Below are 21596 nucleotides of genomic sequence, written 5' to 3'. Positions count from 1 at the left end.
CCGGGGAATTCGGCTGCACGCGCTGCCTTTCTCACTGACGCGCGTGCAGCTCCAGCAGTACGGCCACAGTGTAAGAGAAACAGCCACGGTAGGACTACAACTCCCCTGCGGCTTGAATAGGAACACATGACATTAGTCAATTAGTGCAAAGCATTGGAAGACGGGGCACCAAGGAAATGCTGAGTAGAAAGGAGGAATTGAGAGGGTAGCACGAGGAAAGCAGAACTGAGACCCTGTGGCGCGTCAGCCTCTATGGGATACAAGAGAATGGTGATCCCTAGCGTTGACGCGTCACGTGGTGTGGCTGTGAGCCAATGGGGAGGAGAGGCTTCGGGGAGCGGGGAGGAGTGTGGAGTGAAAGCAGCGTGCATGCCTGTCTGTGTGTGTGTGTGTGTATGTGTGTGCCTGAGTGCGTGAGTGCCTGCCTCTGTCTGTGTGTGTGTGTTGCTTTACTTACCTTCAATCAGCAGCCCGAGCCGTGGAGGGAGGGGGGGAGAGTAGCGAGTCCCTCCGCTCAAGCCACGCCCCCCTCCCGCTCAAGCTGCCCACCTCCCGCTCCCTACAGACCGCATATCGCGGTCTGTGTATGTCAGCTCCCCGCCTGTCTGCAGTGCAGGCGCGCTGACTCTGGGAGCGGGGCCTTAGCATTACGCTGTGGGTGACGTGATGTCATTTGACACGGAGACATTGGGAGAGGGGGATGGGTGGAACGCTGTTGCTCCCAGGAAGGGGGCCGCAGCTCACAATGTTTGCGCATCGCTAGTCTAGAAGATGTACTCTAATTTATCAGCAAAAGGGAGATAGAGTATGGTAAGTTATTATTTAGTTAATCAAGGCGGGAGGAATGCTGCTTTTATAGACAAAGAACCATTACGTTTTCATAAACACAGATTACCACTGATTTTATCAATTTATGACCATTTTAAAGAAAATGGGATTTATTTTCTAAAGCTTCTGCTCATTCCCATTTTTAGAGCATAAATATTGCTTAAATTGCAGTCTAAAATACAATCCATAGAGTTGCTGTAATGTGTAATTTTTTTTAATTTAATTCAAGCATAGTATCCCTATTTTTAATCCCCTTTGACCACTTACACATGTTTCTTTCACGTCTTCCCTCGCCCTTTCTACCAATGTATTGCTGGTTAGGAAACATATGTTGTGCAAACAGTGTACATTATTTTCTCTTAATCAACCATTTGGTTCTGCAATGGCCTCTGGTCAATTTGTTTGCAGACATTAGCATATCTAATACCTCATTACACCAATTAATTTATATTTCCAGGTGTAGATTACTTGGTTTAATGCATCCAGGTTTATCTAAATGTTTCTCTTTCATGTGAAAATGAAAGCACATTGTAATTATGTTTTAAGGCAAATTTAGGAAAAAGCTGTCTGTTAAGAGACAGTTAACAAAACTCCTGGCTTAACAGGAATAATGCAGATCACACACAATTTGGATTCCTAGATTTCCTTTTTTTTTTTTTCATTTTCTAAGTGTATTTATTTGTAAGTCAGGTTCTATTATCCCTACAGTATATTGAACATGTTCTGTACTGGATTGTACAAGGTCAGTGATGCATAGAAATGTGTTTTGCTAGTTGTACAGGTTGCAGATACAAGTTATCCTAATTGCATCAGTATGACAATAATAAATTGGTGTTACTATACATAAGATTTTCAGATCAGCAAAGCCCTTTCTTTAGAAAATGAAAGCAAAATAAGAATGTATATTCTTATTAGTGATTATAAAAAACGAAAAGATACCATTATCTGACCTGTCTCTACTAGTATACCTGTTTCACTTGTCTCGTCTACTTTCTCTAAATGTATGCCAATCGGTTCCCATTGGGTACACATCAATATGTTACTTGTTAGGTATACCATAGGTTAGTTGATAGAGACCTCTTTCTGATCTGTATTTACTACTCCATTATCAGTTAATCAATCAGTTCCAGTTGAATTACCACCCTTAGGTTACCTGTTGGACTTTTATATAGGTGAGCAGAGAGATTCCACCATCCGATCTGCCTCTTCTCACTACTATAGGCCTGTCAAACATGCAGCCCGCGGGATTCATGTGGTCCAAGAAACCTTAACAAGGGGCCCGGAGATTTTTGGCTATTTGGGACAGAGTGGGAGGTAGGTTGGGGGGAGAGGAGATAAAGAAGGTTGTGGATAGAGGGAGGGGGTGGAGAGAGGGGGCATGGGGATGAGAGGGATTGGGAGGATGGTGAGAGGGTAGGAGAAAGATACTGTAGATGATGGGGAGAGATACCAGTGACCTTTACATATTTTTATTACAGGAGGCCCGAAAAAATGAAGGTTATAGTGACTATTTATTTGATCTTTTTCCTCCTGCCGCTCTGATGGTGCAGCTCGAGTCTTATATTGAAAAATTGGCCCCAAAGCCATTCTGAGTTTGGCTGGCCAGCTTTACTGGTATATATCAGCCTGGTATATATCAACTGGTATATATCATATAATAAATACATTTATTAATTCCTGTGCGCCTCTGTCATTAATTTGCCATCATACTTGAGACCCAATGGATGTGTTGTCTAGATTGGACTGAATCACGGTCAACGAGAATACCATTGTGAAAAAGAAAGTACATCCTCTTTGAATTCTATGGTTTTACATATCAGGACATAATAACAATCATCTGTTCCTTAACAGGTCTTAAAATTAGGTAAATACAACCTCAGATGAACAACAACACATGACATATTTCACTGTGTCATGATTTATTTAACACAAATAAAGCCAAAATGGAAAAGCTATGTGTGAAAAACTAAGTACATCCTTACTGCTTCCATAGGAATTAAGATGCTAAGTAGCAGACAGGTGCTACTAATCAAATGCCCTTGATTAATTGATCATCAGCAAGTGTGACCACCTCTATAAAAGCCGAAGTTTTAGCAGTTTGCTGGTCTGGAGCATTCAGGTGTGTTAACACAATGCCAAGGAGAAAATACATCAACAATGATCTTAGAGAAGCAATTGTTGCTGCCCATCAATCTGGGAAGGGTTATAAGGCCATTTCCAAACAATTTCAAGTCCATCATTCTACAGTGAGAAAGATTATTCAAATGTGGAAAACATTCAAGATAGTTGCCAATCTTCCCAGGAGAGGACGTCCCAGCAAATTCACCCCAAGGTCAGACCGTGCAATGCTCAGAGAAATTGCAAAATACCCAAGAGTTACATCTCAGACTCTGCAGGCCTCAGTTAGCATGTTAAATGTTAAAGTTCATGACAGTACAATTAGAAAAAGACTGAACAAGTATGGTTTGTTTTGAAGGGTTGCCAGGAGAAAGCATCTTCTCTCTAAAAAGAACATGGCAGCACGGCTTAGGTTTGAAAAGTTGCATCTGAACAAACCACAAGTCTTCTGGAACAAAGTCCTTTGGACAGACGAGGCCAAAGTGGTGATGTTTGGCCATAATGCACAGCGCCATGTTTGGCGAAAACCAAACACAGCATATCAGCAGAAACACCTCATACAACTGTCAAGCACGGTGGCGGAGGGGTGATGATTTGGGCTTGTTTTTGCAGCCACAGGACCTGGGAACCTTGCAATCATTGAGTTGACCATGAACTCCTCTGTATACCAAAGTATTCTAGAGTCAAATGTGAGGCCATCTGTCCGACAGCTAAAGCTTGGCCGAAATTGGGTCATGCAACAGGACAATGATACCAAGCACACCAGCAAATCTATAACAGAATGGCTGAAATAGAAAAGAATCAAGGTGTTTCAATGGCCCAGTCAAAGTCCAGACCTCAACCCGATTGAAATGCTGTGGCTGGACATTAAGAGAGCTGTGCATAAACAAATGCCAACAAACCTCAATGAACTGAAGCAACGTTGTAAAGAAGAGTGGGCCAAAATTCCTCCACAACGATGTGAAAGACTGATAGTCATACAGAAAACAATTACTTCAAGTTATTGCTGCTAAAGGTGGTTCAACAAGCTATTGAATCATAAGGTGTACTTAGTTTTTCACACATGACTTCTCCATTTTGGCTTTATTTTTGTTAAATCATGACACAGTATAATATGTAATGTGTTGTTGTTCATCTGAGGTTGTATTTACCTAATTTTAAGACCTGCTAAGGAACAGATGATTGTTATTATGTTCTGATATATTAAACCATGGAATTCAAAGAGGGTGTACTTTCTTTTTCACATGACTGTATGTATATAAGTGTCAAAAGGAGATGTATAGGTATTTCACTGTGTATTTTTGTCACATTGGATGTTGCTCTGTTTGACTTCTTCTTTGTTTCTTGTTGTATACATTTAGCCGCGCCCAGTAGTGCTCCTTTTGACATATATATATATAGTAGTGTGGTAAATTTGGGGGTTTCTTAGAGCTTGTTGGGTATCTGTATGTTTATTAACTTTGTCCAGCTGGTCTCAAATGTTTTGGAGTTTAGTGGCTCCTCCCTCCCAGGGTTTAAGCTCGCCCCTCCCCACTTTCCAAGTAAGCAGGTTTTCTTTTCATGCAGCTGGTTGGGACAGGTTCAATGCCAGGACCATTCTTCCTCTAATTATAGAGGTAAATAAGAATTTTAATCAGTTAGTGTTAGGACCTGCGAATTGGTCATGCCTTGATGTGGCTCGCAGGCTTGTACGCTTTGGCCAAAGGGTTAACTAAATGATCCTTTTTCAAGTGATATATAGGTATTTCACTGTGTATTTTTGTCACATTGGATATTGCTCTGGACTTCTTCTTTGTTTCTTGTTGTATAAAGGTAAAAACACATCAAATACTTAATTGGCGCACACAATACATTTGATACATTACACAGTACTGGGTTCAAGAGCTGACTCTTCTTGAACCCTTATTACCAATCAGGGGTAACCAAACGTGTGTGTTTATACAGCAAGGCCCCGCTTCTTGGCTCCCCACTTTTCGGCGATCCGCTTATACGGCTGTAACGAGAAGGGGACCGTCATATCTGTGCATGCGCAGATCGGGGGAAGTCAGAGGTCGCACAGAAAAAGCTGTCGCCGAGGGTGCGCATGCGCAGAACGGAGGTTGCACATGCGCAGAAGGGGGTATTACCGGTTTGCACATGCGCACATGCCGAAAATCGCCGGTTCCGGTTTCCGGCGATATTTGCTTTGCGGCGGGCCCTTAGAACGGAACCCGCCGTATGCTTTGGGCCCTCCTGTATATGTTTATGTATGTATGTGTGTGGATGTGGATACATCTATGGATATAGATCTCTTTTCTCAAATAAAATTATCACTTGTGAGCACATTGCGTTGTAGCTCAATACAAATGTACTTCACCGTACCTGCTTCTCTGCTTATTTTGTAGGTTCTTTGGCAACTTGGCTACCTCACTATTAGTATAATTATTGCTGTGTCCCTACACAGTATGTAGATCTGTGATGCCCCAAAGGCGGACAGCCTGATGGGGCTCGCCAAGAACTGCTCCCCTCTGCACAGGCAATAGAAAGAGGTGATCTGGCACACAATCAATGAAGCACTATAATGTCACCTCCCGGTGCCCACGGACCAAGGGGGGGGGTCGTCCTACCATGTCCCCAAGTGGTATCAGGGTAAAGAGAATAGTCCAGGCACACGGTTTTATCACAAAGAAGAAAATGTAATCCAGCATAAATCCAACGTTTCGGCTGCACACAGGCAGCCTTTGTCAAGGTGAGAGCTGATACTAAACCATGCTAAAAACCCTTAAATACCCCTTACACTTACCTAAGGGGTATTTAAGGGTTTTTAGCATTGTTTCGTATCAGCTCTCACCTTGACAGAGGCTGCCTGTGTGCAGCCGAAACCTTGGATTTATGCTGGATTAAATTTTCTTCTTTGTGATAAAACCGTGTGCCTGGACTATTCTCTTTACCCTGATACCACTTGGGGACATGGTAGGACGACCCCCCCCCTTGGTCCGTGGGAACCGGGAGGTGACATCATAGTGCTTCATTGATTGTGTGCCAGATCACCTCTTTCTATTGACTGTCTCTGTCCTGCAGATTCTGAGCACCATTAACAGGTTTCTGCTGGATTCATAGTGTGATTTCACTGTGACATTTGACATTGTTTCTCATGTGTGGGGTATTTTCCCCTTTATCCCTAATTCTTTTATCATCTGTGGTCATTACCCACTGGAAGAATAGAGTGTGGAGCTGTTTTAACCCCCTAAGGGACTCCTGCGTGATTTGCTGTTGCGTCTCTGTGTGAGCTTGCTATAGGTATCATCAGTGCAACTATAATTTAGTCACACTTTCTACATGGAGAATCTGAGTAATCTCTCATTTGGTATTACACAAAGAGCGGATACTTTGACACTATCTGAGCAAGAAATCAACCGTATACTTATTAAAACCTCCACGGAGGAGATTTTTGGTCCTGATAGACCTATAAACCACCTACGTGAGTTGGAACGTTTAAAAAAATAGGAAATAGAATTGCATTCACATGGCAGTACATTGTCAGAATATTAACGACAGCGATTGATACCGCGGGGGTTTAGGATTAACAATAGACCCACGATAGGCTCCGGTAATCCGCAGTTCTGTGAAAAATGGTGCCAGGTCCTTAACAAAGCTTCGCTGGATCTTTTGATTCTTGTGGTGGAGGAGGTTGGTACACAACTATCTGATACACGACGTGACATTCTAAAGGTGGAACTTCCCATTGAACATATCAGTACAGGTGCAGATGCGCTCGCATCTATGGATGAACTAAAGATTAAACTGGAAAAATTTAAAAGTGATTTACTACACTTCAAGAAACAAAAGTTCAAGAAGGTGACAGCAGATTATAAAGACGGACGTGTCTACCTTTGGCGTAAACCAGAGGGAAAAGCTAAAGTCAAGCCAAAAGGACACAAACCACAAGCAGATAAAGACACCAGTGATTTGGATGGACGTTCATCTACAGAACGACCAAAGGATACAAGTCCATTTCCTTTTTTAGAGTTCCGTTCAACTCCAGGATGTCACGCCTGTATGCCCGCAGACCTGGCAAGACCCCAGTACTGAGGTGGGAACGGTATGACACCACACACCCACAGCAGTGGGAGCTAGCCTGGAGCGTTGCTGGGCCTGTAGAGAGAGTAGTTAATGATACTTGCAACGTCAGATGGTAAAAGCGTAAGGATGGTCGTGTCCGTGTGCCAATGTCCAGGGGTCCAGAGAGTAGAGTCGTCAGGGTACAAAGCCAGGTCCAAGGATGCCAGAGGTAAACGAGGTAGTGTCCGTAGCAGGGTTCAAAGGGGTACAGAGAGCAGGGTAGTCCAGGACAAGCAGGGGTCAAAGCCAAGGAAATCCAAAGTAAACACAGGAGCAGGATACAGCAGGGACACAGAGGGAGCACAGCATAGGTCAGCACACACAGGGAAATAGGAACTATGCAGAGCGAGGAAGAGAGGACAGACGGATTATAAAGGGAGACACACCAATAGGAGAGAGGGGAGGAGCAGAGAGAGAAGTGGGAGACAACAGAGATAGGTCAGGGAGATGAGGAGACAGAAGGGGCAGTCAGGGGAGTGACCTGTAGGGATTGGGAGGAGGAGTCAGGAACGTGGCAGACCAAAGAAGAAGAGCGTGTGCGCGCGCCCTCTGTAAGTTGAGGGTGCGCGCGCACAGGCTGTGACAGGGAGATGGCCCGCAGGGACCGGGAGAAGGGAGACAGAGCCCAGAGGCTGAGCGTCTGCGCGCGCCCTCCGTGAGCTGAGGGAGTGCGCGCACAGGTCGCGTCACCATGCGCACGGAGCGCCGCGGGTACCCCGCTGGAGGGAGGCAGAGGAACAGACGGGACCGCCAGGGACGGTGAGGTACTGACCGCGGGCATAGCGGGTGTCGGGGAGCATCACTGCAGGGGCTCGGGGCGCGAGGTCTGCGGGGCATGCACTGAGGCAGTGGGAGAGAGGTAGACGGAGCAGGACAGGAGTGGGAAAGGGTAAAAGGATTGGCAGGAGATGGGACAGAGGGAGAGAAAGAAGGGGAAGGAATCCCCTGAATCGTCACACAGGAGGAGCAAAAGGCCCAGGCGTGGGAAAAGAAAAGGCAAAAGATCGTGTTCAACTCCACTCCCAAACCAAGACTTGAGTATGAATTAGTTGGTGGTCAATTTATCTAGTCATATTCTCACAGAGTTGGAAATGGCTGTTTTTATCAAAGGGGCCATCTTATGTACCAACTGTGACTTATAATGATTTTAATATGGAAGTTGATCTTTTCAAGTTAGAAAGGAATCTTAATATTAAATCTTTTTTTTCCTCTAGACACATGGAGCAGGCGCAGGAAAATCCCCATCGTACCAGTATCCACCATCGAGGAGACAACAGGGGGATGTAAGTTGAGATCCACCTTCATACCTCCTATTAAGAACCAGTCAGTCAGTACCTACATGAGAATAGTTAAAGCAGATCTCACTAAACATATCAAGCATAATTCTAAAATCAAATATAATCTAAGTTTCAATGAGACAAGTACTCAAAACCCTTACCGCAAATAAAGATATTATTGTGAAAAGAGCAAATAAGGGGGGTGCATTGGTCATCCTGGATTATATTCGATATAAAGGGGGGCCTTACGCCAACTCTCAGATATTGAGAATTATATCCTTTTATCCAGAGATCCCACATTTGAATATGCTCATGAGATCAAAGGGATCATTGATATGGGTCTTAACAACCGTTGGATTACGGAGGAGGCAGAATATTTGTATATAGAACATCCTAAATGTCCAGTATTTTATATGCTACCTAAAGTGCATAAATGTATGATAGACCCCCTGGGGAGACCAATTATTGCAGCAACATATTCACTTAACCAGCCTTTGGCGGTATTCGTAGATAGGATACTGCAACCAATTTTTCAAAGTGTTCCCTCATATTTGAAAGACACCTCTGACTTCTTGAGTAAACTTAGACTCTTGACTGTACCTTTTAGAGGGATTGATCCTTGTGACTCTGGATGTGGTCAGCCTCTACATCATCATCCCTCATGTTGATGGCCTAGAGGTGGTCAAAGAGGCACTTATTTCCCATTATGCAGATACCGTCCCTTCAGAATATATTTTGTTGTTACATTTTAAATTATATAAAAATTATTTTAATTTGAACATCAGCATTATTTGCAGGTTAAAGGTACGGCCATGGGAAGTAATGTGGCCCCTGCCTATGCTAATTTATACATGGTACACTTTGAACAGAATTACATTTATAGTTCGGTATTTTATGAACATATGCACTGTTACTTCCGATACATAGATGACATCTTCATTCTATGGAAGGGTTCTGAGGGTCAACTGGTAGCCTTCATTGAGTATTTGAGTTAGCTGAACTCACCAGTACGGTTTGCTAATGCATGGAGTAGTACCTCTATTGCATATCTTGATGTACTTGTCAGCTTGGACCATGGGGTAATCCACACTGACGTTTACAGAAAACCCACTGACCGTAATGCGATGCTTAGGGCAGATAGTCATCACTCACCAGCCCTTATCAAAGCACTCCCTTATTCTCAGAAGGTACGTGTTACCAGGATAATAGACAGACCTGAAAAATTGGGCCCAGCCTCTCAGATCTTAAGGAACGTTTTGTGGCTAGAGGCTATGCACCCACTATTGTGGAGGAAGCATTTAAGCGGGATGTATCTGTTTCCAGTCATAATTGGACCAAACGAGATAGGATTATATTCCCCAACACTTACAACACAGGGAGTAATTTCCTACAGTCCACAATTATGAAATCTGGCATATATTACAGCAATTCCTATCAGAAGTGTGCCGCGAACCCCCCATGCTTGCATACAGACGGGGGAGGAATATTTCGGACACACTAATTAAATCTGATGACAAAAAGTTTTACCAAAATACCAACTTTTTGAGTATGGGTAAACCTAGCACTTTTAGATGTTGTAATTGTTCCATATGCCATATTGAAAATCATGGGACCATGAGCACTGCAAAACAGGGTCTGGCTGGAGGCAAGGTGCAATAAGAAAAAAATCAATCAAAGATAAAGTCCCTAAGGGACGAAACGCGTCAGAGTATTTTTCCTTATGTCTTTTTAACCTCGGCTCACATGCCGTAATAAAGTTTTTTTCTTATTGCACCTTGCCTCCAGCCAGACCCTGTTTTGCAGTGCTCATGGTCCCATGATTTTCAATTTGGATACTACCGCCGGGACGGACGCACGCGACTGAGCAGGTCTGACCCTTCTACCCAAATACAGTTTACCGGAGTCCAAGCAGCATTGTGAGTATCTACTCCCTTCCACGTGAAGCCACGGGGGATCTGGAAGCCCGCCCAGAGAGGGACCGCCGGGTGGAGCAGCAAGTTCACCGGTCAGGTTAGAAGGCTTTTCCCTGTGTTGGCATGCATTGCTCTGCTTCTAATGTGATTTTGCTGGGAACTAGTCAATGAACACCTGTATATTCTTCTATATGGAGATGGGAACCCTGCTCATTTAATGTCTACATTGAGATTGCACGGCTTACCAGGAGGATTTTAGAGCACCCAATTAGGGATTTATTCCCTCATCTACCTGTTCCATATGCCATAGCCTTTTTCTAGGGGATACTTTCCATCATCCGTTTTCAGGTAAAGCAATTAAAATTAAGCATCGCATTACGTGTCGTACTACATATGTGGTGTATATTCTGAGATGTCCGTGCGGTTTGCTCTATGTGGGCAAGACAACCCGAATGTTAAAACAGAGATTCATCGAACATAAGTGTTATTAAAAATGGCACTGATCCCATAGCGCTTGTACAACATTGTGTGCAGCATAGGCATCCCATTGCGTCACTAAGGGTCATGGGTATTGAGGTTGTTTCCCCATGTAAGGGGGCTGTGGATAGGGATACTGCACTCCTCAGAAGGGAGGCTTTCTGGATTTTTCATCTTGGGACATATATGGAAGGTTGTCTCAATGAACAACTTAACCTGAAATCTTTCCTTGACAGGCGGTGATCGTGCATACTTTAATGGACCTGCGTCTCTGGGATCTCCTGTCATGTTTAGTTTTTTCTTTATATTATTCCTAGGAGAGCAACATTGGTGTACCACATGGATTTAGTGGTTTTGTCCGTTTTTTTTTTTTTTTTTGTATGTGTATTACAAGTGTGTCTTTGTTCAGGAGTTCTTTATCATGTATCACTTTGTGTAGGTCACACAGTACGTTTTATTACTATATACACCATTATGTCATACACTGGCGACACACTTTATTCGAGCTCGGCTAGTCCCACGAATTCGGGTATACCCGGGTGTATTGAGGTTTGTGACTGTTTTCTGCCCGAGTGCATTGCGTTATTTTCCAGGCAGGGATTGAAGCATTTTATTCCCGCTGGCTGCAATACTGCACAGTATATATATATATATATATATATATATATATATATATATATATATATATATATATATATATATATATATATATATATATATATATATATATATATACTGCATTACAATTCATGAATTTATGCCATCTGGTAGACACGCGAAGCATTGCAGCCTATTAAATCCTAATCATTATCATTTAACAGATCAGCCGCCTGTCAGCCAGGCATGAACCCAGGCTGGGAAGGCAAACACAACGGGGCTTGTCAGAGGTGAGGAGCGGCGCATTCCAGGTATCTGCCAGGTGCATACTGGGTATTTGCTCGAATAAAGTGTGTCGGTGCAGTATGTGGTGCTCACTGGTTCTTTATATATTTTTTAGTTGATACTGAGGCATGTAGAATTGGTTCTTTATTCATTTATTTTATCTAGTGGGTTTGGTTTGCCTTTTCTGAGTGGCTATCAGATATTCTGCACGCTCACTCTATTTTTGCTGTCTTTCTGATATTGTATGCACTCTGGTAGATTTTACAGTCTTGCTGGAGTTGTCTCCTTTAACTGCTGTGGTGGTGTGTCTGTTTGAACTGCAGGACTCCCTGATATCAGGGGTTTGGTCTGCGCATGTGCAGACCTCCATTCTAAGTACTGGCAGTCACTCTTAGGCAGGACTTCTGTTGCCAGTAGTGAATCATGGTTCAGGGACATGCAACTCTTAGGTGATTGGGCAGGACGAAAGGGGAGTGGCCTGGGAGCCTGTGATGATGTGCCGAGCTGCCCTCATTGAAGCTGCTTGCTTTTCATGATGAAAGCGACACAGCTTACTGTGGTTGATGCCGTGCATGCGCAGTTACGAGTCGCGCCGATGATGTCATGTATTTCCCAGCCCTCACGCCATTTCCCACCTGGTAGCACTTAGATAGGTAAGTGTAAGAGGTATTTAAGGGTTTTTAGCATTGTTTAGTGTATCTGCTCCGGAGACCCCCTGCTCATCTACACTAGTCATACATTTTAATTAAAATATGTAGTAAGCACCAATAAACAACCCACCCCCTGTGCCCCCACATAAAACCAATATTTATTTTTATATACACAGGATTAATACCACAGGCCGGCGAAAATCCCCACGGGGTCTGCAGGCCCCACAGTGCACCCTGGGGGGTTTCTGGGGGCCCTCGGATGGTCCCCACTAGGCTCCCTGGGCCTTCAGGTGTCCATGGGCCCAGCAGGTTTCTGGGTTGTTCCCACGGGTGTCTGGGGGCCCTCGGGTGGTCCCCGTGGGTACCCGGGCGCCCACAGCTGTGCGGCCCCTGGTTCCTCCCCGCAGGTGTCCGTGGGTCCTCAGGTGGTCCCCGTGTGCATTCCTGGGACCTCAGGTTGTCCCCTTGGATGTATGGGGGCCCTCGGGTGGTCCCTGGGGGTCCCCGGGGCCTCCACAGCTGTGGGGCCCCCGGTTCCTCGCAGGTTTCCGTGGGCGTCCGTGGTACCTCAGGTGGTCCCCGCTGGCCTGCGGTACCATTCTCATATTTAAATAAATAAAAAAAGTAAACATGGCCTACATTTCAATGAATACACCTTCCCTGCCACATCTTCCCCCCCCCCCCACCAAACACATACAGTACAGTAATAGGTAAAATAACTATTATCCAGATATGGATAATGGATCATTTGCCCATTATTGAAGACATTAGCCAGGCAGCATAAATAAATTAAATAAACAGTTCTACTTACCCCTGCCAATGTAAAGGGTGTTCTCGTCGGCATACTGCAGGGCATGTCCTCCGTTGCCAGAAAGCATACATAATAAATACAATCTAATGGCCCCTAACCCCTTAATCACCATAGCGGTTAATAACCGCTATAGTAATTAAGGGGTTAACCCACCCTGCCCCGCTACCCACCCTGTACCCATTGATTGTCATAGTAGTACATCATACCCATATAATATGGACATAAGCTACTATAGCAGTCAATGGTCACCCTAATACAAAAGCCTGAATGTCCAAAATACACAATAATAAAACCTAAACAACAACCTAATCACTCAAACTTTGAAATTAAAAGCAATAGGCAATCAATTACCTAAATAAAACCACTAGCCAACCAATCAATTAAATAAATCACACCACGAGTCCCAAAAATAAATTTAATAGTTAAAAGAACTAACCAAAACAACAATTAATTAATACAACCACTAGACAACACCAATTTAAACCAGTAGCCAACACAATACATAATTAAATAAAAACACAAAACAATCTGGAGAAAACAAATTCAAGCCATCACAAGTCAAAACAATTTAATCTAAACAATAAAAATACATAGAAAATATAACAGTCAATAGAAGAAATGCATTTGCCAAAAAATGCATCGGCTATTACTGTATTCATCTGTACCCTAATCAGGCACAGATTAATACATTAGCAGTCAATGGGCAATGAAAAACAAAGAAAAAAAGAAATCCAATGAAAAAACCTTTAAAAAAAAAAAGTACATACTGTACATTCAATATTTCTCTTAACTTTAGAAGTGTTGGCCCTCCGGATCCCGGCTAATCAGGAATCTCTCGTCTGGTGACGTCACGAAACACAATACAACGCCATCCACGGGGAAGATCCTCGCGGGTAACAAAATGTTTCTTTCTTTTGTCGTCCATCCTCCTCCTTCTCTTTCTTCATCTGTGACTATTTCTTTAATTTCTGTATCTTCTGTTTTTATCTTCTGTCTTCATCTGTCAATCCAAAGCTCCATGTTAAGTCCACGATATTGACACGTCTGCTTCTTGAGCTCAAATGAGCCGTCACGGCCTGAAATATGGCCTGTGATGTCACATTTAATTGGCAAATGGTTCTCACGCCTGTGATAGGCTGTGAGAATCATGTGCCTTTTTTTTTTTTAACTTTGAGACATCATGTAAAGGGACTGAAGCCAACCAATCAGAGTGGCCGTGCTTCATTTCCCTTTAACATGACATCACCAAATCTAAAATGGCTGCCCTCACGTGGTTATTCAGCCAATCAGATTGTGAGAACTATTGCCCCAATCTGATTGGTTGTAGTAGACCATGTGAATTCCTTTGGATGACGTCACATCCTTTCCCACACATTACTCAGTCACATGGTTGTGTATTGGTGCTTACTACATATTTAAATTTATGACTACTGTATGTAGATGAGCAGTGGTTCTCCGGAGCAGAACCATGTTGGTTTCATGTCCGGGAACCCCCTGCTTCCTGAGATACAGGCCCCGTTATGGGGTGCCATTATCTTCTATGCATGGAAATGTCCTGATCACGTGACGCGAGATATTTCCATGCATAGGAGATACTGGCACCCCTTAATGGGGCCTGTATCTCGGGAAGTAGGGGGTCCCCGGACCTGAAATCAATGCGTTTCAGCTCCAGAGACCCCCTGCTACATTTCTGTAATGTCTAAAATTAAATAAAACTACAGTGATCGCCTGTGAGAGGCGCGCAGTTAGAGTGACTTATTCAGCCCTCTTACTGCGCGTCTCTTACAGACAGGCAGACCCCTGTAGGACTCACACAGCAGGGACATCTGTTGTGTTAATCCGATGGTCCATTATGTCTGCAACTGAACATCTCGCAACACCATGCGGCATAACACAACATTTACCCAGGTAAATGCTCAAATGACGGCTGCTGCATCTGTACTCCATGTCCAACATAATATACTTGGTCATTTGAATGGTCTTTTTAAATAGTCTCCTACTTTTAGTTAGTTTTGTTCTGTCTTTGTTTTACCTCAACGGGTTCTAAGACAGACAGACATACACCACATTTATTATTTATTGTCGTTATTTTGCAAATGGCACAGATACTTGCATATTAAGCAAAAAGCGGCTAAAAGATTACACAATGTTGTGATTTTAAAAAATACAATTCACATTTTCTCCATAATCTAATACTAAAACGTCAATTTTTTTACTATCATAATCCAAAACATGGGGTGTAGGGCACACCTGTAATAATAATACTTCTTTCTTTTCTCTCCAAGCTTAAGAGATTTCTTGGACTTCTTGTAGGGGTTGACGGTGTATTATTTAATGTGGAATTCCAGAGTTTACAACTTTGCTGCTAAATAGATCAGCAACGCATTCTAAAGCAGCAAGTGGTTAAGTACATTATCATTTGCAGTGTCCCAGCAGAGGAAGAATTGGATGCCACTAATATGTTTAAAGCATACAGGTTCTGCAGTATTTCTCAACTCAATTTCACGCTTTGGCAAGGACCAGAAAAGATCATTATGTTTATCTCATGTTAGCGACCTGAATTCTACAAGCTTCTCACTTTATAATGCTGTTCTGTATCTGAATGCTCCCCCTGGTGTATCCTGAACTAGATTTATGAAACTAGCCTACTTTCAATTTCTGGTGTAGCATAGACTCCTGGCCGCTACCTATTTTCCTGGGCCCTACCAGTGTAAGTCCTGTTGGGTATAGGCAGTGGATGGGTTAATTCCTTCACAAAGGCCTTGTGTGCTTTTGCAGCCTTAGATGTATGTATGTATATCTTTATATAGCGCCATTAATGTACATAGCGCTTCACAGTAGTAATACACATGACAATCATATAAATAACAAATCAGACAAATAACAGATCATGGGAATAAGTGCTTCAGACATAAAAGTAACATTGTAGAAGAGGAGTCCCTGCTCCGAAGAGCTTACAATCTAATTGGTGGGGAGAACGTACAAAGACAGTAGGAGGGCTTTCAGGTAAGTGTGACTGCAGGGGGCCAAGCTTTATGTATCGTGTATAGTATTAGCCACAATGCTACTCATGTGCTTCTTTAAGCAAGTGTGTCTTAAGGTGGGTCTTATAGGTGAATAGAGAGGGTGCTAGTCAGGTATTGAAGGGAAGGTGAAAAAAAGTGAAAAAATAAGTGCGCAACTACAATCAATAAAAGTGAAGTGATTATGTGATGTAATAAATGGGTGACCTTTGATAAACGTAGAATAAATAGAGCGTCTGCAGCTGTGGCACCAGGGATGGCTCAGGTACCCCCTAATAGCAGACAGAAATACAAAAAACATTTTTTTTGTATTTCTATTATTGAAGGGAAGGGAATTCCAGAGGTGCGGGGTAGTTAGTGAGAGAGGTTTAATGCGGGAGAGAGCTTTAGATACAAAGGGGGTAGAGAGAAGACATCCTTGAACAGAACGCAAGAGTCGGGATGGTGCATAGTGAAAATTTAGGGCTGAGATGTAAGAAGGAGCAGAAGAGTGTAAAGTTTTAAAAGTGAGGAGGAGAATCGAGTTCGAGATGCGGGATTTGATCGGAAGCCAGGAGAGTGATTTCAGAGGGGAGACGCTGAGGCAGATTTAGGAAAGAGTAGAGTGATTCTGACAGCAGCGTTTTGGATATATTGTAGCAAAGGCAAGGTTACAGTAATCGAGACGGGTGAGAATGAGGGCCCGAGTCAGAGTTTTAGCAGTCGAGTAACAGAGGAAAGGGCGTATCTTTGTTATATTGTAGAGGAAAAAGCGACAGGTTCTTGGTACGTTTTGAATGTGAGGGGAGAATGTGAGAGTAGAGTGTGACCCATAGGCAGCGTGCTTGGGCTACTGGGTGAATGATGGTACTTCCAACAGTAATGTGGAAGGTGGTAGTAGGGCCAGGTTTGGGAGGAAGTATAAGGAGCTCTGTTTTTGCCATGTTTAGTTTGTCGGCGGATGGCAATCCAGGTTGATATCCCAGAGACATTCGGAAACTTTGGTCTGTATAGCAGGTGTAAGGTCAGGGAAAGGTAAATTTGTGTGTCGTCAGTATAGAGGTGATATTTAAACCCAAGAGATGTGATTAGGTCACCTAGAGAAAGTGTGTACAGAGAAAAGAGAAGAGGTCCCAGGACAGAGCCCTGGGGTACCCCCACAGAGAGATCAATAGAGGAGGAGGAGGTTTTAGCAGAAGAGACACTGAAAGTACGATGGGAGATGTAGGATGAGATCCAGGATAGAGCTTTGTTCCGAATACCAAGAGTATGGAGAATGTTATTTTAGTGAGGACTGTTTCAGTGGAGTGAGCAGTGCGGAAGCCAGATTGTAGAGGGTCTAGGAGAGAATAGGTGTTGAGAAAATGGAGCAATCGAGAGAATACAAGACGTTCAAGGAGTTTAGAGGCAAAAGGCAGGAGGGAGACAGGTCGATAGTTAGAACGACAGATAGGGTCAAGCTTGCTGTTTTTGAGTAATGGTATAACGGTTGCATGTTTGAAGGAGGAGGGAAAGGTGCCAGAGTAGAGGGAAGAGTTAAAAATTTGTGTGAGCATAGGGATTATAGAAGGAGCAAAAGGTTTTAGGAGATGGAGGAAATGGGATCAAGAGCGCAGGTGGTAGTGGGAGAAGCTACACTAGCATGCTAAATGATTCTCTACTGGTTGGCACAATAGTTTCGCTACTTATGGGCGATTCTCCAATTGAATTCTATTATCTTAAGTGTTATCTTGAGAGTTTCTCAACCAGGGTTCCATGTTAACTCGTCCGTTCATGACAAACCTAGTGAAGGTTTCCTCATGGGATAAATTATGATGTTCGTGAATTGTTGGTAAAAGATTTTGCAATGCATTTATACAGCAATAGAAAACAGGAAGTTGCATTTAAGAAAACTGTCATTATGTGAACACCAGAATTATCAATACAATTAAACTTAAAATGGTGAGTAAGTAGATATTTTATGGCGTCCTGTACAGCTGGCACTAATTCAAAAACCCCAGTAAACTGCTTGAAATTTTGCTGGCATTTTCCCGGTCTGATTTGCTAAAGGTTTCTCTTAAAGCAGCAATTCTGTCTGCCCTATTTTTATTTTTAGCTCCGGAGATCAGTTTGTTCCCAAGATACTTACTTACTGATTTAGTTGCTGGAGTAAAGCTCCAAATCAAGTGGAGATCAAATCTCGCAGGTCCCGCAGGCTTATAGGGAGCTGCAACATCAACGTTCCTGTTGGACGGCCTTTTAAATATCCAGAAAGTAATCTCGGGAACCAGGCGTACCTCGTGGCTAAAAATAACGTGGTTCAGCTCCGGAGAACCCCGCATTTCATATGCTGTACAAAACAAACAAATGTTATCTAGGCGAGATTGCTGCCTTAAGTAACATAACCAACACAGAAACAGGCAAAATCAAAATGGAAATTATGTACAAATGCAAAGCAGAAGTGAATTGTGTTTCGTGCAAGATTGGTGATCATCCCAAACAAGACCAATTTACAGTAAATATGGGCCACGGTTTTTTTCTGCTTATTAAGATGGGATTTTGGGTGCCTTTTACCGCTGGCTATAAGGTGGTCTGCTACATAGGTTAACAAAACACACAAAACCCCAGCAAGCTCTTTTTGGAAACCCCTGAGCCCCACAAAATATATATGTATATGTGTCAAAAAGGAGGGCTATTGAGCGTGGCATATGTATACAACAGACGACAGAGAAGCCCAATGCTACATCCAACATGACAAAAATACACAGTAAAATACTTATATATTCTCTTGAAAGGAGGTCATTTAGTTTAACCCTTTGGCTAAAGCATTGTAAGCTTGCGAGCCACGACAAGGCAGACCCTGTTCGCAAGTCCTAACAGATAAAATACTAATATACCTCTTAGGATTAAAATTCTCATTTACCTCTATTAGGAGGGAGAAAGACCACATTGGATCTATATCCAGTAGAATGAAAGGACCTACTAACTTGGGGAGGGGTGGGCTGAAAACCTGGGAAGGAGGAGCCACCAACCCCCAACAGCTGAAACAGCTGAGAATAGGTTAACAAAACACACAAAACCCCAGCAAGTTCTTTTTGGGAACCCCTGAGCCCCCACAAAATATATATGTATGCAAGTGTCAAAATGGAGAGCTATTGAGCATGGCATATGTATACAACAGACGACAGAAGCCCAATGCTACATCCAAAATGACAAAAATACACAGTAAAATACTATATATTTTCTTGAAAAAGTGTCATTTAGTTTAACCATTTGGCCAAAGCGTTGTAAGCTTGCGAGCCACGACAAGGCAGAACCTGTTCGCAAGTCCTAACACTACAGATAAAATACAAATATACCTCTATTAGGATTAATACTAATATACCTCTTTTAAGATTAATAGCTACATAGCACACACTTTTCAAATGGCTTCGTTCACAATCAGGATGGCAAATCAAGTGTTCTTAAAACCAGGGCAAATATCAAATAAAGTTAACAAGGAAAAATGTCCAGGATACCTTTGGAGACATGTACAAATGTTATATTTAAAGGAGTCCTTTTTTTTCAATTTTTTTTCTTGCTAATTATTTTTCAAGTTTTAGGAAGACTTGAATTACAGATGCAGCAGCCGTTATTCGAACAAATCACAGCGCCGTTTTCGTGTGCGCTGCTGTACTCCATGTGGCATTAAAGCGGCCAATTGCCCCAGGCACGCGCGTTTATCGCGGTTGATTTGTTTGAATTTCATGGATTGTGTGCAATTAAATGCAATTAAATTAATGAATTGTAATGTGTACTGTGTCAATTTCAGATGTTTAAAAGCCAGAACACTAAAATGCCATTTTCTGCACTCGCCTGCACTCGCGTCTAAATGCGCTACGGTTGGAAGAAGTCCTGCGCCATCACATGGGTATTCCGAGGTATACACCGCGTGAAGTGTTTAAATATCGGCCGATGCGTTTGTAGCATGTGATTGTGAATGAAACTGATGGAGAAGTAAAGTGCTGCTTTATAGACCTCCACGCCCCTTTTGGTTTATTTACATAAAAAACTGCTGGCATAGAGCACAAAATCTGATCTAATGAATGATGGGGAAACCTTAAGACCATTTCACTGCATGAACAGAAGCAAAGTTCCAAACTATTTCTGGAGTGCCAGTGTTTAATGTTTGTACAAGGCCATTTTATCTCCAGCGTTGGTACCATACGTGACATCATTAATATCAGTTTTTAACCAGCTTTATAGCAACTTACACAAAATCTGCATGTCCCTCTGGCCCCTATTTTGGAAATGGTGCTAAGCTATGTCATACATCAAGGTTTATTCCAAAGAACTACCTTAGGGTTCATGTACAGAAATAGACCATAAGGCTCTGCGTATTAACACGTGGGTATTGATCTCTTTGTGCTTCACATAGATTATTAGATTGTATGGAGTAGGGTTTGCATCAATCTGCATAGCAGAGATGTGGTCAATTAAGGTTGTTTGAACCATGCAAAATTATCGTTTTTGAGTCGCAAAAAAAACTTTAAGTCGATAGTGTATTACAATTTTATTTAACATGGTAATTTGCTAAATTCTCTAAAATCGCTAGATTTGCTTAATGCTGAGACTGTAAATCGTGCACAAACACCATGTTTCGCTCACTGGCTGGAGATATGTATCTGAAAGTTTACTCATGTGGTGACATTGTTAGCCCTCTGAGGTCTGGTGACATTTTTTGGAGGCATTCAAATTTACTGTAAGAAAAACTCTGTAAATGTCTCAGGTTGCTTCAATTTACAGTAAGGCATATAACGTGTGTAGTCAGGTCCCGCTCTTACCTCCGGGCTGCGTATGGGGGGCAGCTGTTGTGCTCTGCGGTGCAGGGTGTGGGCGAGCAGGTCGCCGGCATTCCGCCAAGGGTGCCGCCATATGCCGCGCAGTAGCAGCTTGCGCATACGCAGAAGATAGAGTTGCGGCGGCCATCTTGCTCCACCTCGCGCATGCACAGTAGGTCCTGTAGTGACGACCATTACACCCAAAGCTCCGCAGGGGAACTAAAAGTCACAGTAGCCTCACGGGTTGCATACCATGTGTTGCCAAGCAGCCAGTAGGGCTAGGAGAATCTCGTCAGTTAGGAAGATACATTTGGCGCGCTTGAGGGACCATGCCAGTCGGAAGAGGGAGCTGGATTCAGCAGATACTGTCTCAGAGCCAGTGGCTCTGAGACTAGGCCTAGTGTATTCTCCCTTAGGCCCGACTCACAGTAGTTTGTGGTTGCTGCAGGGAAGGCCCCTTAGATAGGGACGCTTCCACAATTACTGTCTAGTGTCAGGTACACAGTGAAGACACCACACGGTGACTCTTGGCCTGGGACCAGACCACCTCCGTGGTAAGAGACACTGTATGGTGATATTATCCACACCAAAATTCACCCAACGCTGAGGCGGACGAAGTCGCTGGATCAGCGGATCCCTGTTGCCAATTCGGCCGCACCAAGTACTGGAGTACTCAGCAGGTACCCAACTAAGTGAATGCAAAAATAATGGGGTGCAGGGAAGGGGAAGGGAAAGGAA

At 43.2% G+C, this 21596-nt stretch overlaps 1 long non-coding RNA gene across 1 annotated transcript; it reads left to right on the top strand.

The window, feature by feature from the left end:
- Positions 1 to 12109: 12109 nt before the first annotated feature.
- On the top strand, positions 12110 to 20275 carry LOC142491011 (uncharacterized). Its single transcript, XR_012800220.1, has 3 exons — positions 12110 to 12249; positions 13854 to 13950; positions 19850 to 20275. It is a non-coding gene; the product is annotated as an uncharacterized LOC142491011 (long non-coding RNA).
- Positions 20276 to 21596: the final 1321 nt, after the last annotated feature.

This window comes from Ascaphus truei, chromosome 3 (assembly GCF_040206685.1).
Source record: "Ascaphus truei isolate aAscTru1 chromosome 3, aAscTru1.hap1, whole genome shotgun sequence".
Classification (NCBI taxonomy): Eukaryota; Metazoa; Chordata; class Amphibia; order Anura; family Ascaphidae; genus Ascaphus; species Ascaphus truei.
This window is presented reverse-complemented; position numbering and strand designations above follow the sequence as displayed.